Source organism: Tetrao urogallus (genome assembly GCF_951394365.1).
Source record: "Tetrao urogallus genome assembly, chromosome: 33".
NCBI lineage: Eukaryota > Metazoa > Chordata > Aves > Galliformes > Phasianidae > Tetrao > Tetrao urogallus.
In genome coordinates, this window is record NC_136846.1 from 506627 (window position 1) to 523581 (window position 16955).

The 16955-nt window shown below is 44.9% G+C and overlaps 1 pseudogene across 1 annotated transcript in view; it reads left to right on the forward strand.

The window, feature by feature from the left end:
* LOC306956620 (maternal embryonic leucine zipper kinase-like) overlaps positions 1–13793 on the forward strand; it is a 34591-nt pseudogene extending 20798 nt beyond the window's left edge. Inside the window, exons 7-16 of the transcript in view lie at positions 132–209; positions 1269–1361; positions 2481–2583; positions 4069–4133; positions 4703–4801; positions 5715–5778; positions 7065–7212; positions 11015–11161; positions 11858–12078; positions 13696–13793. The product of the transcript in view is annotated as a maternal embryonic leucine zipper kinase-like (transcript). The remainder of the gene's footprint in view (positions 1–131; positions 210–1268; positions 1362–2480; positions 2584–4068; positions 4134–4702; positions 4802–5714; positions 5779–7064; positions 7213–11014; positions 11162–11857; positions 12079–13695) is intronic.
* Positions 13794–16955: the final 3162 nt, after the last annotated feature.

Sequence of the window (16955 nt, forward strand, 5' to 3'; positions counted from 1 at the left end):
CAGAGAGAGAGAGAGAGAGGGCTTTTAGTAGCCTGCTAACCACTGACCACAGGAAGAAATAACAGAAGAGAAAATATGTTTCCTTGAGCATTCAGGTGAAAATAATTCCTGACTGCTTTTTCATTCACCAGGAAGATCCGCTGATTGATGAGAAACATGTTTCTCATAATTTGAAGCTGACAGACCTTGGACTCTGTGCAAAGCCAAAGGTAAGAGTATCTGAAATCAAATATAATGTGCCCCCAAGTAATGCATGTTTTTCTACAGTATGCAACAGGGACTTGCCCAAACACCCTACATTCAAGCTGTCTCTGTGGTTGACATGCAGTTGCATCTTGCTTGGAAGGGCCTTAGCTGTGTGAGAGTGAACAGATTGCTCAGAAGCACACTCAGGTTCTTTTCTCTACCCAGACTTCCTATTTTCACAGTCTAACTGTAGATAATCTTGTACGTGTATCACCTGTCTTATGCAAGGGCCTGTCATAGGAGCACTGGGCTGGCGTGCCATTATCTCTTCAAAGGAACTGTGTGTAGATTGAGATCATGGATAAAACCAAAGAGTTTTGCAGGTGACAAACAGATCCTGTGGTTGCATATGCTTGAACTGAATTGTTTCTTGATCTTAAAACGGCTTTCTAGGAGCCTTTACTTAACATGCCAGATGGGTGCTGGTGAGAAGGGATTTAATGGGAAGAGTGCCTTCCTGATTCAAAGAGAATTACTTATCCTCAAATCGCTTTTCCTGGCCAAATTTAGAGCCTCTCGCAGGTAACCAAGACCAACAGGCTCTTGTCCCAGTGGTATAATGTCATCTTGCTCTGACCTGTTTAGCACAAAACCCAAGTAGAGTAATAGGATACTCTGAATAAGGAAGTATTCTACCAGTTGTTCTTTGTCAAGTTTGTAAAGTGATTGCATGAAGTTGCTCTAAATGACCAGCGAGCCTCAAACACAGCAGCTCTTGCATGACTTCTTTCTCAGTTTGGTGTTTGCGCAGACAGTTCATCTTAGTAGATGATCAGCTGAGGAAAATAATGCATCATGCCAAGGATACATCAGATAAGTGAGCAGCTTGGGATCTGTATATTTGTACAGTGCTCATGGTCTTAGACAGTATTTGCTTAGTGAGGTCACCTATTGAATGAAAGCCAAATATATAATGAATGAAAGTATGCCCAGGAGAAGAAGCCTCTGAGGCTTCTGAAGTGTCCTTACAGAAAGCATGAACTCTGTTAAAGCAAACTCTTCTGTTTTCTGTGTTATTCCAGGGAGGCCTTGATGACCGCCTGAACACATGCTGTGGAAGCCCAGCACGTGCAGCACCAGAGCTAATCCAGGGCAAAGCCTATATTGGCTCAGAGGTATGCAGACCAGAGTTTGTTTGTTTTGCACCTCTCCCCTCTTTCCCTCCCCAGAGAACGTTTAAAGGCAGTGGAGCTCAGATACGCTCACTTGGTTCCCCTCCTGAATTCTGCTGGGTTGCGTTGCTCAGTAGCTCTCAGAAGCTGTCAATGGCCACAGACTGAAAAGTGCAATGGGCCGCAGTTCACACAGCTGGCTGGTTTGTCTCTGGCTGATCCTCATCTGTCTCCACCAATTGTTCCCTACTTTGGGGCTCTGTAAAACAGCAACTTCAGAGATCTCCTTCTATTAGTAAGTTTTTGAAAGAGCAATTTGCTCTGCTAATTGTCCATCATTGGTCAAACTCTTGTGCGGTCTCAGGATCTTACATGTTTTGTTAGACTTGTCTTTAGCTTCCAAGTTGTGTTGAAGACTTGCTTCCACTGTAATGCACAATGTACTAAAAACTGAGAGATGAAAACGTGAAGAGTTTTTTCAGCCTTGATTTCATGTCTAGAACTTTGGAACCCACTACTTGCAGTTGTTCATCTGTCCCAACTGGTCTGGTTTGAAATGTCCTCATGCTTGTTGAATTGCTCTGCTGTTAAAGATGTAGCAATTCTTTCGGGTACCATTGCACTGCTGTTGATGGCTTCTAATTCTTGCTTTCTTTGTTTTCCCCAGACTGCTTTTCAAGCCTGCTTTTTCTTTACAGTCAAAGAGAGAATTGCACTGTGAGGTGTAGAGCCTTGTTGTGCCTGTGCATAAAGAGAACAGCAGCAGAGCCTCACAGCTGACTGCTGGCAGCTCTCGTTGTAGCCAGTAGCACGTAACTGTGCCAAATCCTTTGTGATGGGTTTGATTTCATTTTTGCCAGTGAAATCCTTGTAGGTATAAGGTACTGCAGAAGGGTGATGAGCTAAGATGAAGATACTGGTTTTCGTAGTGCTTTAAGTTGAGCGGAAGAGCAATTGAATTAGGGTCATATGCTTTGTCTGGAGCCATAAGGTTTTTTTCCTGAGGGAAAGAGCCAGCTTTTCGTAGGCTGTATGTGGCCTTTGGCAAGGGCAGACAGTGCAGTCTGTCAGTAAGCCATTTTAAGTGCTTCAGGTTTGTAAACTTGTCCTTTTATTTTTCAGGCAGATTTTTGGAGCATGGGTGCACTGCGGTACGCTCTGCTGTGTGGGTTTCTTCCTTTTGACGATGGCAGTGTGATGGCACTCTACAGGAGGATAACAGGAGGTATCGATGGTGCTAGAATACACTGAGAAGGGAAATAGCTGAGCATGACAAGAGGCCTTGCTTTTCTGATGGCAGAACATGCTGAGCTGTGCTGTGCGTGGAAAGGCCTGTCTGCTGAATATTGTCCCCTTTTTTGCTGCTTTGTCTACCAGTATTTTGTGGGTTTGGTTCTACACTTGGTTGGCCTGTGCGGCGCTGTAGCCTGATTATATAACATGGTAGCATGCAGAGTTTGAGGAGAAGTATTTGCTTGCCAATGGGCTAATTTCTGTATCTGGTTCTTCAACTGGCTGCTCCCCGTACTACCTGTAGTAAAAATAGAAATACATCGTTTGATTTACCAGAAATGAATGTTATGGAATGCCAGCTCTTCTCCTGTCTAGGAAGAGCAAAGTTCTGCAGCTGCTATCAGAATTTCCTCTTCCAGAACCAGGAGGAAATGTAGGACCCCACTGATTGCCTTTGAATTCAGCAGTTCGTTCTGTTTCCTTTCAGAGCGCACAACAACCTGAGCGTGTGAATCAAGTGACCCGGCTTTTCAGGCTGGTGTGAGCTGTGTTGTGCACTGAGCCTTTGTCCCTTTGTAATTAGGACGTTGTCCATTTCTGCAGGACTGCAGAAAATCCTTTGTGCTAATCACTACTCCAATTTGCAGAACGTGGCAAATGGAAAATGATCCAACTGCTTCAGGTGTACATTTCCTTAAAATTGTGGATAGTTTTGGACTGCGAGCCTGTAAGCAGAATGGAGCTCTTAAAGCTGTCCAAGATTGTTTCTGCACCATTTAGTTCTATCTGTCTGATGCACACAGGAGCTGAGGGCTGCAGTGCTTGAACTGGTGGAACTTGTTTAAGTGAACTGGGATGAGCAAGTTTCAGAACTGAGTCAGAATGCAGTAAAAAATGGATACTCTCACAAGTATTAAGATACTGGCTTGCTATTTCTGCACTGAATTTGTTTTGATTTTATGTGGCTGTGATCTGAAAAGTGCTTGGAATGCAGACACCGAGGCATTGTTGTGTAATTGACTGTCACACGTTACAGATCCTGAGATATCCTGGAATCTAAAACTCAGAACTGGTTTAAGTCTACTGCTTGAATCCAATCACAGCATCTGTGTTCAGTGTTCTTTTCCTTGTAATGCTCCACATCACTTCATTTGGGAAATACTTAAGGAAATTGACTATGTGCCGTAACTGTTGTTAGACCAAAGTATTTCTGGTGTGCTGTTGGGCATTTTGTAGCTCTTGTGAGCAGTTTCCCTTCCAGCATTGCCCTCAGCCAAGCACGTGTGAATTTTTACCATTACATTTATTCAGGCTGTTCTTAAAGCAGAGTTTGTAATCTCTGTTCCTACGCTTTGAAAGAAAAGAGATGTCAATATCATCCAAATAATTTAGTAGTTCCTTTTGAGCTAGTTGTTGAAGGTTCATTCTCAATCCTCTCTTATTTTAGTGAAGAGAATAACTTTTTTATTGCAGAGAGGAAAAGACACTGTTCCAAAATGGCTTTCCCCTAGCAGCACGCTGCTACTTGACCAACTGCTGCAGGTAAAAGAGCTGCTTCTATTCAGATTGATGTACAAAATGCTGTTGCATCAGCTCAAAGCATTGATGGAGTGCTTAGAAAATATGCGGTGTTTAAACAAGTTAAACTGCTCCACGCCTGATGTCCTTGAAGTAAAGGTTAGCATTGCCTTGTGCTGAAAATTCTCCAATAGTCACGTAGTACTAGTTAATGGTTATAGAAATTATTGCAGTTTTAATAACTACACAGTCTTCAAGCAGCTTGCATTTGGATGTTCTTAATTGTGCTGTGTAATTAAAAGTGATCTGTACACAAAAGCTGTTTCTCAAAGGAAGCTGAACGTACTGAGTGTGCCTTTGGGCTGTATCTACGCAGTCTCACAGACAAAATGCTCGTGGAACATTTACTGTAACCGTAGGTGCTGTAACTGTTCTTCACAGCTCAGGTGTTTGACGTTCCTTCTGGTGAAGTGAATAAATACTGCTGGTCTCTATTTGTGCTTCCAGGCACCTTGAAGTTGTTAGGAAAAGAATAACTGTCTGCAGTTCTTCTCGGTGATGTAAATAACAGCTTGAATGTTGCTGCCCACTAGGCAGACCCAAAGAAGCAGATGACAGTTAAACTCCTGTGAAATCACCCTTGGCTCATGCAAGGTTATTCTGGTGCTGTTGAGTGGCAAAGTAAATACCCAGTAAGTACACACACTCGAAGAAGCCTAGGTATGTTCTGGAGTCTTTCCTGGACCACTGGCATCCTCTCAGAATGGGAGTGATAACACATTTCTTCAGAGGCTGCTGACAAGTGGTGACTCTCCGGGGTCCATTTTGGCACCTTCAACACCTTTGTCAGTGACAGAGAGAATGGAACTAGAGAGCACCTTCAGAAAGTTTGCAGGCAGCCCCGTGCTGAGAGGTGCGGTGGATAAAACAGGAGGTAGGGATGTCTCATCCTGGTGGTATTCAGGGCCGGGTTGGATGAGGCTCCGGACAGTTTGATCTGGTGAGTTGCAGCTTTGCAACTTGGAGCTTGATGGTCTTTAAGGTCCCTTCCAACTCAAGCCGTTCTATGATTCTCTGGAACTGTGCTTGTCCTCCTTATCTCTCAATTGTCTGACCTGTGTGAGAGGTTGGGGTAGGGGGGTTGGGGTGGGAATTGGGTGTGTGAGGGAGATTCTTGCTGCAGATACTGAGAAGTTGCTGTGTATTTGCAGCCAATGGCTGCTGCTGGCCTCTGGGTGCCACTGTTTCTCTGAAGAACAGCTGTGCTGATCGTACAGCACCGTGTGCTGTGCATGCCGTGCAACTGAATAATTAAGAGGGGATAGAGGTGTAACTTGTGCTCTAGTGAAAATCTCATCTGCTGACAGACTTTTGTACTTGAATGCAGAACCTGTTGCCACAGAGGGACCAGTTGCTGAAGCGTGGTGACTCTTTCTGTTTACTCCTTGCAGTATTTAGCCCTGATGCTAACTATTTAAAATAGCAAATCTGAAATGGTGGCTAACTATTGGCTTGATTGGTGCATATCAGAAGACTGTCATGGTGATATTGGCTCTGTGAGATGACTCGGAAGCTGTTTCTTCAGTACAGGTCTTGTTCTTGCAGCTGGGGCACCTTGATGAAGACTGTGCAACAGAACTTGCTGTGTTTCACAACCAGAGCAGAGAGAGTATATCGGCATTAATATCAGAGGTAATGAATGTATGTAACTCTTTGTATTTAAGCTCACTGCTGCAGTAAATAACCTTTCTGTATTAACAGACTCTAATGCTTGCTTCTTCTCAAACATGAAATCTTTCATACCTTTCAGAGCTAAGGTACCCCTGCTGAACTCCATAGCCTATCTGTAGCTAACAACTACATTTCTGAAGTTCACACTATTTTTCTGCTTTAATTTTGTTTTCTAAGCCTTTCTGTTATTTTGTACCATGTTAAAATCCTGATGAATCTCTGGAAGTCCAGATAGACTCAAAACAGAAACTCATGGATGCACAGCAGGTGTCACGTGCTGGCTTAACTCACTGCTCTGAAATGTTTCATTAATAAGTGGAAAATATCAACTCCTCACTCAGACAACCAAACAAGCTTTGGGAATTACAGCTCACAAACTCTTAAAGAAATGAATCCATCCCAGTAACTTTTGAAAATGAATGAGAAAAGCTAAACTGAGTGCTTGTAGGGATATTGTATCAGTGCTACTAATGACATTCCAAGCTGCAGAAGAGATTTAAAACACGATGTGTACTCTGGCTTTAACCTGAATCTGAAAGCTGTTTCTTGAAATTGAATTGTCTTTCTATTAAATAGAAAGTGGTAGAACTTGGAAGGATTGTTAAGATTTCCAGATAACTTTAGTAGGAATAGGTATAAAATGTAAGTTTTACCTAGGAGAGACATTTCTACTTTTTTTCAGGTACAGAAAATAATGAGAACAATCTACCTACGAGGGGAAGAAGTTCTTCCATGTTAGTCTGTAATATTTTCACAGTCCTTTATCAGAGGACTTCTAATGCCTTATAAGTAATTCAAGCTCATTGTGCTACACTGTGAGTCTATCAAGCAATTTACCCATGGTTCTCATAGTAGTCAAAAAGCTGCTGAAAATCAAGTTGAATGTTGATGCTCCTTGGAGCTGGGCTGAAACATGACCCCCAAAAATGATGGGAGTCCAGCTGAAATACTGTGCAAAGTGCATTAATAGGAGCTTTGCCATTCACTCCAGTAGAGCCATTCTGGCACCAGCTTTACTTTTCACTTTCAGCAATTGTACTGCTCTCAAGCAAAAACAAGAGCAGTCTGCTTCTCTATCTTAAACTTGTTGTGTGAGCAGCTAAGGTCTGAAACTAGCCTGATGTGATCAGACGTGAAGGTTGCACATCAAGGGGAAAATATTCCAGACATGCAGAAACGTTCAGAACGCTAAGCTTTCTTTGTACTGACAACTTCTCTGAAGAGATCTAAATGCTCTTGTTTTCAGGTGGAATTGTGACCAGATGTCACAACCTATCTCTTGCTTCAATCCAGGAAGGTTCGTGGCAAGCGCATCCACTTAAGGATTCCATCACAAACGACGTGCCAGTACAGCACAGCCAGCAAGCCAGGGGTAAGTGTTAGAGTTCAGCACAACATTCTGGTAAAAACGCTGCTGTGTGCTGAAGCTCGGCCTGGGTAAACAGCCTGGTGGCCTCAACATCTGTAAGAGAGATGTGTGCAGCCAGTCTTGGTCGTCAGATCTTGTTCTATGATAAGGCCACTCACTTTGTGCACAAAGGCAGAGGATGAAATCTTTCTAGATTTCAGGGAGGCCTTTGATCCTGTCCCTCGTGGCATCCTTCCAGACAAGTCATCCAAATGTGAGATGGACAGGTACAGGCTATACTGAGTGGCTCAGTGGCAGAGCTCAAAGAGTCACAGTGAATGGGGCTCCCATTGACTTGGACGCAGGAGAGGCGTGCATCCTCTGCAGGTTTTCTTAAACAGCTGATGATATTTAACTGGGAAGTGCTGGAGGCTCCCTGGAGGGATGGGAGACCTTGCAGAAGAATCTAGATAGATCAGAGCGTTAGGCAATCAGCAGAGGAAAATGCCAGACATTGTACCAGCAGTGGAATAGGAACAAACATACAGATGAGGAGACAAGTGTCTGGAGAGCAGTACTAGGACAGGGTCTAGAGGTGGTGGGGACAGCAAGTTTAACATGAGCCAGTGGTGTGCCCTGGCAGCCAGGAGGAGGGGAACAAAGCTGCTAACAGGACTGGAAGGTGTGTGCTCTGAGGAGAGGCTGAGGGCACTTGCATTGCCTAGTCCAGAGAAGAAAAGGCCAGGAGATGACCTCTTTGTTCTCTGCAACTCCCTGAAGAGGGGAGAGCAGAGGAAGGTGCTGTGTTTACCTGGGAACCAATGACAGGACGATCAGGAATGGCCCAGAGCTGCATCAGGGGAAGTTCAGACCAGACAATAGGAAACATTTATTTACTGTTAGTGTGGTCAGCTGCTGATACAGGCTTTTTAGGCTGGTGGTTGATTCCCCACCAAAAAACATAAAAGCCATACAGAGTTGAAGTTACGCAAAAAACTCGAGGTGATTGCTCTTGGAGAAGGACCTTGCACAGAGAAATGCCCTTTTGCTGCATGTTCCCCGTCGGCCATGAAGACCAATAGTACTATTGAGGTTGGAGATCTTTCTGCTCTGGATTGGTTCCTTTCATTGTCTCTTGGTGGATTGTTTTCTCCAATCTTCAGGACTGTGAGATCTGCCAATGCTTGCAGAGTCTCAATTTAGTCTTTCTTACTTCCTTATCTTGCAGTTAGAATAAGCTCTGTGGCTTTCTTTACTTGCAGCTGGGTGAAAGTCCAGCAGTCTGTTTCCTTAGGCTTCAGCAGATTTAATTGCATCTTCTAAGCAAGTTCTGTGCAAGATTATTCTATTCTAGCACAACAAATTAGAGAACAAGAATAGCCTTATGAATATAGAATCATAGAGTAGAATCATAGAATGGTATGGATTGGAAGGGACCTTTAAGATTATCTAGTATCTATAGGCAGGGAATACCTCCCCCTAGATCAGGCTGCTCAAAAGTCCTATCCAGCCTGGCTTTGAATGCTTGGAAGGAGGAGGCATTCACAACCTTGCTGGACAACCTGTTGCAGTGTCTCACCATCCCCACTGTAAAAAATGTCTTCCTAATATGTAGTCTAAATCTACCCTTTTCCAGTTTAAGCCATTTCCCCTTGTCCTGTCACTACCTGGCCTCATAAAAAGTCCCTCCCCAGTTTTCCTGTAGGGCCCTTCTGGTACTGGGAGGCCACTACAAGGTCTCCTTGGAGCCTTCTCTTCTCCACATTGATGAGCTCCAGCTCTCTCAGCCTTTCCCTACAGGTGAGGTGTTTCAGCCCTCTGATCATCTTTGTGGCCCTCCTCTGGACCTGCTTAACAACTCCATGTCCTTGTGCTGAGGGCTGCAGAACTGGACGCAGTACTGCAGATGGTGTGTCAGTGAGAGCAGAGCAGAGGGGCAGCATCACCTCCCTTGAACTGCTGGTCACAGAATCACAGAATTGCAAGGTTGGAAACGACCTGCAAGATCATCTAGTCCAACCACCCTCCCATTCCTATTAGTGCCACAAGCTACTAAACCATATCTCGTAGCTAATAATAATGTGATTTCTGTGATCACAGCGAGTTAGTCTTTCACACCCAGATCATTAGTCTTTCTGGGTTCAGCAACAGTGAAGTTGCTCTATCTATCTAGCTGGCACTTGTGACATGGGTGCCAGGTAGGTCTGGTTAGTGCTGCTATTCAAAAAATGCATTATGCCCTCACATACGATGATGAAAATCACGTAACACAGCAGCCTATCAGTCCTTCCACAGTAGTCAGAACAAACTTCACCTGCCTGCCTGAAGATAAGGCATCTGAATACATGCTCAACCTGCCAAAATACCTGAACAGCAAATGCCTCTAATTAGAACTGGTCTCATGTGAAGACAAGAAAGTGAGAGAATGTAACCTTTCACATAACCTGGCATTGTTCAGCCTGGGGAAGAGATGGCTCAGGAAGATCTTATTGTGAGTGAATACCTGGACTGAGGATGCAAAGAAGGTGCAGCCAGGCTCTTTTCATTGGTGCCCAATGGCAGGACATGGGCAGAAACTGGACTGCAAGAGATTCTGTCTAAACACCAGGAAAAAATTCTGTGTGTGGGTGACCAAGCACTGCCACACATTGGCCAGAAACGTTGTGGAGTTTCCCTCCTTGGAGATTTTCAAAAGCTGACAGAAATAGTTTGGGGCAGCCTGCTTTAGGTGACCCTGCTTGGGCAAGAACGTAGGACCAGATGAGCTGCAAAGTCCCTGCCAACCCAGTCTGTGATTCTGTGAATTTGATGGCACAAGAGTATGCACCACCTTTTTGGAAACAGTTTTATGTGTAAGGAAATTCCAAAAAAATCATTATGGCCTACATTTCTTCTGAAACACAATAGTCACGATATCCTGCTCAGGCATTCATATTGTAATGGAACGTGATTTCAGTTACAGAATAGAGATTGCCCATAGCTAGCAGCCCTCTGGAAAGGGCTTTTTAGTAAGTCATCATAGAGCTTCCCTAGATCTGCTGTTTCTGCTTTCACTAGCAATGAGACACGTGATCGTTGTGACATCTATGAACACAGGTCAGGAGACACTTATCTGTCAGTAGAACATAGCTTCCAAAAATGCCTCCTTTCTATCTCAGGACTGATAAGGTAGCTGCATGCAGTATTGGCAAAGTGGTATGAAATAAGTCCATGGGAAGGATGTTCCTGAAATCATAATGAGCTGTTAGAAACAAAAGATGTTTTGATACCACAGTCATGTGTGGTGTGAGATGTGAAGGTTAGCAATCTTGACTGAAATACTGAATTCCATGATTCAGTAAGGAACTTTTGCCTGGGCTTCCTCATAGGCTTCCAAACACTGCTTCAAGCAGTGCTGCAGATTGCACAATCATATGTTTTGGACATGACTTGTTTACCTTTCTATGAGCCACTTTCAGACCTCACGGCATTCTTTTCTTCAGTTCTTTCCAGGCTGTTATTTGACTTTTGTTGGAAAGAGCTTGTGGTCCAAGTCTCCAAATGGAAGGCTCTGAGATGCTGCTCTTGTTGACACAGGTTGTAAAAGATGACTCGAGCTTTAAGAATAATTTCCCTTCTGCTCTTGATATGAATGTCAAATCCACAATTACAATATTAAGAGCATGATATAAAGTTGGGGCTGTTGGCGTGTGGACTTCCATTAGCTGTTAGCCATAGTTAGGAACTTGCAAAGCAATCATATTTAGATTTTACTGGTGTTATTTTTTTCTGATGAAATCTTCCTTTTAATCCTGCAGAAGAATCTCAACTGAACACTTCTTTTCAGTCTGAAAAGGCTGTGACATCTGAAGATGTGCCAGGTTGCAGCCATGTGCCACATGCGTTTGGATCCATGGAATTTGCTGATGGAACTTCATTGTTTGAAGAATCTCCACTAGAAGAGTTTGTTCTAAATACTCACAGAACAAAGCAGGTGTCTGAAGATCCAGTGCTAGTTTCTGACAGAAAAAATACAATTCTTAATCCAGAAATCTGCTTCTCAGTGTGTATAATGCCTATTACATATTTAAGTATCTAGTGGACCTTGACCAAAGGGAGATACAGATTGAGCAAAGGAGTATGTTGAGCATAAATTGTGATGCCTTCTACCTGAAAGCCATGGTTCATTTGATGAGAACCTTAACTTCAGTGTTCGGTTTGCACTGACACAGCGAGTAAGGAAACAAGCGAAGGAGTCAGTGAGGATTTTAAAACAAAATGGGAAGTGATAAGGCACAGTTAATACGATTTTGGAGTTAGGCAAGAGGTGGACAGAGCTTTAAAGGTACCGACAGAAATTCAGTCTCTCTGTATTGGACAAGAAAACCCACAGTGAAGCAATTCAAATTTCGCAGCTAAAAAAGTGATAATTCATAGCTATGTTTAGATAAGCTGGTGAGGAGTAATCCTAAATGTAGAATTTAGATGAACAGATAGAAAAATGGCACTTGACAATCTGTAAGAAGCAAACTCATTTTAGGGGAGAATCAGAGGTACTGAAGAGTTTTTAACTACTTTGCTCAATAGACAAGTAGTGTAGGATGTTTTTATAAGCATTGTGTCTGACCTGCTTAGATGTTAGAATTTCCTTGACAGTGACTTCTCTGGATGTGATTGCAGTACCTGGCAGCATTCAAGGTGTGATACTCAGCTGGGCGATAAGGAATTCACACTGTCAGCTCCAGTGACAGGAAAAGTGGCATCTATGAAGCATGCAAAGAAATGTGGATGCAGAGTCAGCATTAAGAAATGCGCTGCCCTTTGCACTTCCTGCTCCAAAGGCCTCCTTTCCAAAGAGTGAGACACAGAAGCAAGTGCAAGGCAAACCCCTCCAGGCACCTCCTTCCAAAGGTATGTTGTGTCTAACAGATGAGAACCTAGAACGTGTGTAGCTTAGGGATTTTTTAAACTCAAATGTGAACACAATACTTGTGGATCCTAACCTTCTGTTTCTGGAAGATTTAGGTTTGGGGTTTTTTTGGTCACAGCGCATGTATTCACCAGCCTGTACATCTGACAGTGCACTGCAAGAGGTTTAGCCATATGTCAGGGCAGGTTACTCGTCTGTTCATTACAGAGGTTCTCACAGTTTCGCAAGGAGCGTGCCTTTAGATGCATCCAGATAATGAGACAGTTGCTGTTCCTAAAACTAGCACGTGGTTCCACTTCTCGTGGAGATCTAGTAGAAAATTTCTTCAACGTTCATTATGGTTTTTTGTTTTCTTCTGGGCTGCTGTGTTGAGTGAAAGAAAAGGGTAAATGCTTTTATTTAACTGTGCTCTTATTGCATCTTGCTTCTAAATGAAATGTAACCTGTACTTTCACATATCTGCTTGGTGTGGCATTGAAAATACTGAGGCTAGCAATGTTAACAGCTGCATTTACGTGATGGACCAGAAACGTGTCCATGCTGTATCAGCTCCTCTGGGTTACAGAGATGTTTGTCCTCATCCTTCGTGTTGATACTGCACGTGTTCACTCTGCCCTTTAAAGTATTAAGCGCTTCTTACAGTTGAAGATTCTTCTGTTCTAAGTGCTAGGGAATATTGTTCAGAAATGCTCCATCTCTGCAGGCTAATATGTTACTAAGAGTCACTGAACATACCACTTTCCTTTGCTAAGTGTTCAACGAAGCGCATTACGAAGGCTGGTTGTTCACACAGGTTTTATTTTTGTCTTAAGACTGCATGTGGTAACTTCTGATGTTGGTCTTATGGCAAGCTTAAAAAGTGAAAGTAGGTATTTCTTACATGAGAAGTGCAGAAGTGTGATTTCAGCTCATTTCTGTTAGATATTCCTGAGAGTTAAGCAATTAAAATACTGTTGTTGTTCTATTGGAAGTTCTTGCATTCAGGATAGTTAAAGCAGTGCTTAGAGATATAACAATAAATGGTGGGAGTATCTCTTGGAAGTGTTGAGAACATGGCTGTCTGGGGCCAACTGCTGCTATGGAAAGCTGAATCTTCGAGCTGTATTGAGTTGTCTCCACAAATGCAAAGCTGCTCCACAGAGCTCTTTTCCAACACGTGGGCAGTAGAACTTTTTAGGCCGTTACTCAACATGTAGTATTAACTGTGGTGATGCAATTCACACCTTTCACCTGAAGGAAAGTGCTTGATGTGGAATGCAACCTTTTGACATAGTAAATTCCTCAGTGTTTGTCCTGAGACCAGTGGCAGAACAAGAAGCCAGCTCTGGTCCTCATCCCTTCCAAACTGTAGTATTGCACTGCGCCGGCCCCTCAAAGACTTTTGAATTACAGAGCTCTGGGGGGATCAGTCTCAGTTTTCAGTTGTAGTCTTGTTGTTCTAGTTAAAACCTATTTTATCACGCTGAAGATGTGGACTAGAGATAGATAGGAGGCTGGCTTTAAAAAAGTAATTGCTAATCGTGAGAAATCCTGACTGAAGAGAAGTCAATCCTCTACTGCAGAAACATACCTGCTTTGGTTTGGATACTTTCTTTCAGAGAGCCAGTGCACAACAGTCATTGCAGTTAAGAAGCCCAAAACACCAGCAAATACGTATGAACTGACAGCAACTGAGGTTCTTCCTGAGAGGAGGTAAGTGTGCAGTTATCTGTATATGTTCTTGGTTTAGAGCAGTGCTACCTCAATCAGTGAACAGCCTAGGAAGCATTGTTCACAACAGCAAGCTGTATTTCCTTTCTCTTGGTTAAAATTCTCCTAAAACCTCTTGCTGTATTCCCTGGGAAACACTGAAAGCAGAAAATAAAAATTAAAACTAGAAGTCACTCATCTTCAGAATGCATTCCTGTTTTCCATAACATAAATCCCATCTTGTTCCATTTTCCCTGTGCTGCAGTTTTAAAAAGCATCTCTGAGCTTCAAGCTCAACTGACATGTAAGCAGAAACTCTCATAATACACGACGCTTCCTTTTGTTTTCTTCATTCTATCTGATCATATTCTAATAGTGCATATGAAATAACTACAGTCTGATTGCTGAGGAAAAGTGCCGCCACACTAACAGCTGCTGTTATTCCCAGTTGACCTCCTCCTCTCCAGAGGCTCCCAGTACCAACACTGCGATTCTCTCTGCAGAGGCTAGCCTCACTTCCAGTGCCCTGTCCTCTCCACCTCCCCCTGTGCAAGTCATGCTGTTTACAGCAGCAGTCTCCGTCTGCAGCTCACTCTCTCACACCAAGTTCTGCTCGCAGGGAACGGTGTGGGGGGTTGCTCTCACCCCAGCACAGATGAACTCACTTTCTCTTTAACCCTTTTTCCTTTGTCGTACCCTCAGTTACACTTCCACATACCCTCCATTCTACTTCTGTATACCAGTAACAATTACCTTTCTTATGCCATCACAACAGTTTGTCCCATTCCTTTCACAATCCACAAATCAAACCGTACAGTTCTTCAGCTTCCACAAACACCCAGCACTTGGTCTCTCATGATTAGGGTACTCCATTATAAAACTGCTCCCGTTATTCCATTTATGTTCCCAGTTCCTTATTTGATATTCCCCCTGGCCCTCCTGCAGCATCCTTCCAATGTGCCAACATACACCTGAGAGGTGTTTGTTTGTTTGTTTTGTTGGTATTTCTTTCCCTTGCGACCCTCCCATAGCGCTATTTTGTTGTTTTATTAGTTTATTAACGTTTCCACTAATTACTCCTTTTACCCTGAAGTTTCCCCAAAACAATCCCCAAAACTTGTTCCACCACTGTTGTCCACACTCCAGACACGAGTAACACCAATCCCCTTGAAGTATCTCTTTACAAGCTGAGCAGAGTATAACATCATCTGGACAAAATATGTGAAATATACACCTTTCTTCCGGTCTGTCACTGTAATTTATGACATACAGGTTCCCATATTCATCCCACTCCAAAAAGTTCACTTGCATTTACACTAAAACCATTCAGATTCCCTTTTTCCCAATTTATCAAAAAGAAGAATTTTACTTCTTTATTGGTGAGCGAGAGGGATGGGAATGTAACAAATGAGCCTTGACATAAGGCACTTGATTAAGAATTGATTTTTTTAATGACAGATTCAATTTCGTTTTGAAAACCAAAACAAAACATTTGGCAATCAAAGAAAAGCTACATAAATACTGGTTAATAAGCTTTAATATCATACCAAAATACTTTTTCACGTCAGTTAACATAGTTAATAAGGTATTTGTGGGTTTTGTTTATATACATACAATATATGGCTTTATTTCACAAAAACAACAACAACGAACACCAAAGCATTGCTAACAGCAACAATTAGTCACCAAGATTCCCTTTTGAGCCCTTTTCACATTAACCAGAGCAGGGGTTGGCGTTAGACTTGGGTACAGCAAGGATTTCGGTTCAGGATAGGGTTCTGAGAAAGAAACGGTCCTGCAAGAGGACTCGAGGTCGGGAACGGACTCCATCAGGCATGCAGACCCCCGGCCGCGTACCATTGCCAGACCCTCGCCGCGAGTCCAAGAGGAGCACCCCAACAAACAGCCCCGTGCCGCCCTCAGCCCTGCGAGACCCCCACTTCCCGCAGCCCCCAGCCACAAGCGGCCCCCAAAACGCGCCCAGGCCTTCAGGGCTCCAGAGGGACGCCCCAAATCCCCGCGGGACCCCGCAAGTCCCCACAGCAACGATCCACAGCCCAGCCCCGCAAGGAGCCCCATTCCGCATCCCGAGCCCCGGAGCCGCTCCCGGCCCCAAACCGCAGCCCCCCCCCGCTCACGTGACGCGCAGCCCGAGCTCCGCGCGTCGCCTAACGATGACGTCACGCCGCCGCACGGCTGTCGCTCGGGCATGCCCTCACTCGGCATGGCGGGCCGGGCACCGCCGGACGAAACGCGCACGCGCACGTGCACGGCGTGCAGAGGAAGCCCGCCTTGGAGTCGAGTGACGGCCGCGGCGGCCAATCGGCTCTGCGGAGACGGGGGGCGGGCACGCGCGGGCAGCCAATAACGGGCGCAGACGTCACGCAGCTCCCGGCCCCGCTCCCTGCGATGGCGTGCGGTGTGCCGTAGGCGCAGCGCTGCCGTCAGAGCCGCCGGCCCGGCCGGGCTGCCCGTGCCGCCCGTGCCGTGTGCCGCCCACCCGCAGTGAAGGTGCTCGAGGGGCCTCAGCGAGGCGCCCGGCTGCAGGCTGCAGCTGCAGCTGCAGGAGAGCCCTGCTCCCTCGTGTTCCCTCTCCTCGGAGCCATATCCTCCAAGCCCTTCCCCAGCCTTGCTGCCCTGCTTTGGAGCTGCTCCAGCACCTCCGTGTCCTTTCTGTGCTGAGGTGCCCAAATCTGAGCACCGAACTCCAGGTGAGGCCTCAGCAGTGCCGAGTACAGGGCAGGATGAGTTCCCCAGTCCTGCTCACCACTCCGTGCCTGATCCAAGCCTGGGTGCCGTTGGCCTTCTTGGCCACCTGGACACACTGCTGGCTCGTATTCAGCTGGCTGTCCGTCAGCACAACAAGGTCCCTTTCTGCCAGGCAGCTTTCCAGCCACTCCTCCCTAAGCCTTCAGGGTTGCCTGGGGTTGTTGTGACCGAAATGCAGGACCAGACAGTTGGCCCTATTGAGACTCCTGCAGTCAGCCTTGTCCCACGGATCCACTCTATCCAGGTCCCTCTACAGTGCCTTTCTCCCTCAGGCAGATCAACACTCCTCCCAGCTTGGTGTCATCTGCTAACCTACTGAGGGCACGCGCAGTCCCCTCATCAATATCGGTAGTAGAGATGTTCAATAGAAGCGGCCCCAGTGCTGAGCCCTGGTATATTG